Raw genomic sequence first — 5009 nt, forward strand, 5'->3', positions numbered from 1 at the left:
CGGCGGCGGCGCCCTCAGCGATGGCGGCGCTGCGGCCGCATGGCCCGCGCGGGCCTCGGCCTCCTCCGCTGGGCCCCCTCGGGCCGGATCTGCCGGAAAAAAGCACTTGAAAGCCCCGATTTTCACACAACTATCTATCGTATACGTCCCTACGGAGCGTATGTGAACCTGTTCTGGGTGGTTTTTCTTTTTGCACGTTGACTCAACCTTGTGCGTCCTAAAGGGAGGAGGTGCAGGGAGGCTGCGCGTGCGGGTTGGGGCCGGACAAAATGTGTGGTGAGACAAGATTTATTTGTTTGTTTATTCAATTTTAGTCTATCATTTAATTTCTCCAGTCATTCAAGTGCTCCCTCCGGCTTCAGAGCATGAGCGGCTCTCGGCCACGCCGCCCGAGGCCCCCAAAATCACAAAATTGTTCTGTTTTGCTCTTTTCCCTTTTGCTTTTTCCTTTTAAGTCGATATTTTCAAGCACTAGTGAGCACCGGCCTCTTTTCCCCACTTTTTTTACGTTAAAAAAGATGTTCAGTTCTCAGGCAAGCTCGTGACACCAGCAGAAAGGCCTTCCCAGTGACAGGCGGTGATTTTTTGGCTTTCAACAAAATAATGAGAATTGACAATCTCTGCCCGGTAATACAAGGGAACAGAAAAAATACTTCATTGAGTATGAATTTTAGCCTGGCAATTTCCTTCCTGTTAATACAGATTTCCCTTTTTCTAATTTTCTTTTCTTTTCTTTTTTCTGCCTTGAAGACAAAACAATTATTTTTTCCATCTTTACATCCAAGACAAATTACATTGTGTCAATCCAGGCAGCCTTGGGTTGCTGCAGTCCGTTAAATAAAGCACAGCACTCGCTTCGTGTTTCGGTTGATCACAGTTCAAATTATGCTGATTTTTACCTCAAGCCACCCCCAGCTGCAAGGGCTGCACCTTCTGGCTGATAATAATAATAATGAAAAATTATTCCCACTCTTGAGCAAACGTCCATTTTTGGGATGAGAATGAAAACTGCTTTTCTGGCTGCTTTGGGCCACCCAAGGAGCCGTTTGGTTTGTGGCATGGGCCAGATGCCTGGTTAGATATTGCTTTCTTGCTTAAATGGAGATTCCCGTTGGGAAGGGGCCTGAGCCTGCCGGCAGCGGCGTTCCCGGGGCTTGGGCTGCCTTTCAGCCATGGGGGAAATGACTACTCTAAATAAAGCCATCGCCATCTAAAATTCATCCTTAACCCCCGGCTGCCGCGCTGCTGCCTCTGAAGCACTGTGCCTCGTGCACGTGGAGGGGATAGCAAAGAGGTGGCCCAGCTCCTCCGCGTGCCTCGTGCCCTACTGGCCCTGGGTGGATGGGTGCTGCTTTCCACTCCAGAAATTGCTGCCTCTTTATAAGAAGTGGTTACTTCTCTGTACACAGTGCGCAGGGCGCAGTCCCTTAGGAGACAGTGCTCGCTTAAAACCTCCATTTTCAATCTTTCCCTCCCGTTTCTGCCCCTTTCCAAGCTTTTTGCTGAAACGGAGCAGAGCTTGCGTTTATACCTGCCACCACCTCCTGCCTGCCTTGCAGATGCTGGGTTGTTTGCTACCAAAGCCATGCGAAATAACGGCTGTCGACACCTTGCAGAAATGTTGCTGCACTTCACTCAACCTGTTCCCATCATTTATTTAATTGCTTTGCTGGGCTGGTGTAATCCGTCTTTATGGATGCTCTTAGCTGAGTTTAAAAGATTTCTGTTGCTGTAGTTAGATTTGCACCAAATTGACTTAAACTAGCCAAGAAACTGGGCAGAAGAATCCATTCAGTTTTTGAACTGTTACAGTCTAGACGGCCTTATCATATGCAATTTTCTCAGGTAGTTAGTACCGTAAGAGAATATCGTTTCCAGGTGAGCCCATCCTCGGCTTACTCATGGAAAAATGCCTTTATTAAGATGTCTTTATACAATTTAGGGATGCTTTGCTGAAGGCTGTGCTTTAGCTGAACAGCAGCCATTGGGCTGGTCCTACTGAGAAGGTCGGACCAACATTGGATCGAGCTGCAGAGGCCATGGGCCACTCTTTGCCTGAGGGATAAGCGCTCCCTTAACGCTCACAGTGGCTTCAGTGCATTATAGCTGACCGAGAGCAGGGAGCACGTGCCCCGTGTTTGAAGAGGGTTGGGGCTGATGTGGTTTTAGATTAGCAATTTTTAAACATTTTTTTTTTCTCTGTGGCATGCATGGGCTGCTTATGGAGGGTTTGCGAAGGGCTGTGTATGCTGGGGGCTTGCTGGAGGGATCCACAAATCTCCAGAAAAACTTCTGTGGCTCCCAAACTGAAGGAAGTTGAACACAGCTGATCTGGACAGTCCACTTCACTCCTGAGGTGTATCAGAGCATAGGAATAACTTTCATGCTAACATTGCAAATAACCTCAAAGGAAGACGTGGTAGCCTTGTCCAGGAATAATTTTAAACTGTTGAAATAACGAAAATCTTAAATATTTTAAGCTGTTTAAATTTAAACAAGGAATTGGCTAGTATAGCTGTGGTGTGACAACTATCATGCTGTGCATCCTGGGCTGCAGAGCGATCCCAGCTAAGGACAGTTCTCCCACAGCTGAACTTGACTAACTGCTTCCTTCTCGGTCACTGGTCACCAATGGAGAAGTCCAAGGTAGCCCTGGAATTAACACAGCCCCTTCTAAGCTGTTAAGGCAAAAGGCCTCAGAAACTTCTGAAATGAAATAACTTTATAGTTGCAGTCATGACATTCAGTTAAAGCAATCATCTGAAACAATTCCAGATGCTGTGAAGTGAGATTGCCATATTGCTCCTCTGTAGCTTGAAAACATCCTTTCACTCCGCTTGAATCCATAAAAAAAACCCCTCATGGCCAGAAAACACCTACGTGAGGCAGAGACAGCTCATTTCTGCTCTGCTCCACTAGTCTTGGATGTCTAGAAATACACAGCTAACGCAGCAGACAGCCCGGGAGTGTTTTCATTATGAGAAGGCATTGCTCGATGCTCTGCATTTGATCATTTATGTGAAGCCTTTTAAATAAGATGGAGCTGCATGCTGTATCTGGCTATATAAATTGTTAGGCCTTAAGAGACTTCTTTTTCCTCCATAGCCAGAAGGAAAGGTTTTTTTCCTGGCTGTAACTTCTCTTTTCTTTCCAAACCCGAAAGCTCAAGGGAGTCTGCTGCAGTGTCAACACCACTAACTCAGAGCAGGCAAACCTTAATTTGGGGAGTTGTAACTGGGTTTCCGAGCTGGGCGCTATGGAGAGGAAAGTCTCCATTTTCAGACAGTCTGTCGCTTTTCCAGACTGCAGTCTCGCAGGCTAACGTTCGCTGCTGCCACTGCACACTTATCAGCCAGCGCTGTTTGTACCGAAACACTGCTCTTCATTAGGCTAAATTGACAAAAACAGCAATCAAGCCAGAACTCGAGGCTTAGGTATTTACAGACACAGATCTGCCTTCGCCTCTATTGACTCGCTGAATTATTCACGGTGAGAGCGCTGCCGGTGCGCGGCCCGGCCGTTTCCCGCGGCGTCGGGCCGGCTGCCGGGGGTCCCTGCGATTGCCCCGGAGCACGATGCCATGGGACCTGGCGGGGAGCTGGGTTTGGAGCGGAGCGATCCCTGGGGAGCCCGTCCCTCTGTCCACCCTTCGCTGCGTGGCTCGACATAAAAAAAAAAATAAATAAAAGAAGTGGAGTTTGTCACCGGCCGCTGCACGGTGGAGTTGATGCGGCAATTGCTGCGGCAGGCGCTGAAGTGAGCCGGGGCTTTCAGGCTCGAGCTCCTGGTATCTGGAGATACGGGGCTCCGGCCCCGGCCGGGAGGGAAGTTGTTTGATTCCCCAGCGGGAGCCTGGCCGCTCAGGCAGGAACGGCACCGCTTTCTGCCGTGCTTTGTGTCCGCCTTGCCACCTGTGAAGGCGGATAACACAGCCACCTTGCTGCTTTTATCAGCAAAATGTCCACCAGTGTAAAGCCGCACGTGATGCGAGCTGCAGCATTTATTATCGATCCTCCCGCCTCGACCGTGCCTCAGGGGCACGGGGGGAATCACCAGCGCAAGAGCAGGGAAATGTGTCGCTGCAAGCACGATGCACGGGGCCTGGGCCACCGCTCGGGTGCCCTGCAGCCATCGCCGGGACGGGCAGCTTTTGGCTGCAGCAGGTACCTGTCACATGCTCAGGGCTGTCGCTTAGACTGGATTCTCACTTTTTTTTCAGATCTAATATCCCCTCCTCCTTCCCATGATCGAGGCTTGAGGGCTGAAACACCGGGAAGTTGCCTGTCCTGTCCTCTGTCCACCACCCCGCCAGGGCGGCAGCAGTGGGAGACCTCACCGAAATAAAGTGCGGATCAGGTACGAGGAAGCTGATGATTGCTCCGTTGGTTTTTATGCTTAATGACTACCCTCCGTTCAGTGCCCCAAAGGGTATCTCTAAGCAAATCCCTTCAATTAAAGATGAACAAAGACGCCACGAATACAAGCAGCAGCAAGGCAGCAACGGTGGTAAATTAAAAAAGAGATCTCCTGGTGCTGCATCAATAGAAAGCCAGGCAGGGGCACTCATTAAGATGAAATGGTCGGGTTTTCTCTGGTTTCACTTGGCTCGCGAGAGTAATTACGAAGGAGAAAAGCTCTGGGCTGCCCCAGCAGCATCCCCGGCAGCCCCCGGCAAGGCTGGGCTGCCGCGAGCTCTGTTTCACCATGCGCGTGTCCGGGGAGGGGGCGGAAAGCCGGGCGGCGGAGTTTGCAAAACAACTCGGCAGAAGCTGCAGCGGCGGCTCTGGGAGGTGTGTGGGGGCTCCCGCTCGGGCGCAGCAGGTCTCACCTCTCCGTCGAGAGCGTTTTGGGCCCTCGGCCCCCTCCGTGCAGCAGCCGCACTCGCTGCACCCGAAGGTTACGCAGCAGCGGGAGGCTGCGCCCCGGCAGCACGAGCTGGAGGGCAAGGGGGAGGGAGAGAGGACGCGGCATGCTGGGTTTTATTCCCTGCCTCCTTTTTTAATTATTAG

Source organism: Dromaius novaehollandiae, chromosome 9, assembly GCF_036370855.1.
Source record: "Dromaius novaehollandiae isolate bDroNov1 chromosome 9, bDroNov1.hap1, whole genome shotgun sequence".
Lineage (NCBI taxonomy): Eukaryota > Metazoa > Chordata > Aves > Casuariiformes > Dromaiidae > Dromaius > Dromaius novaehollandiae.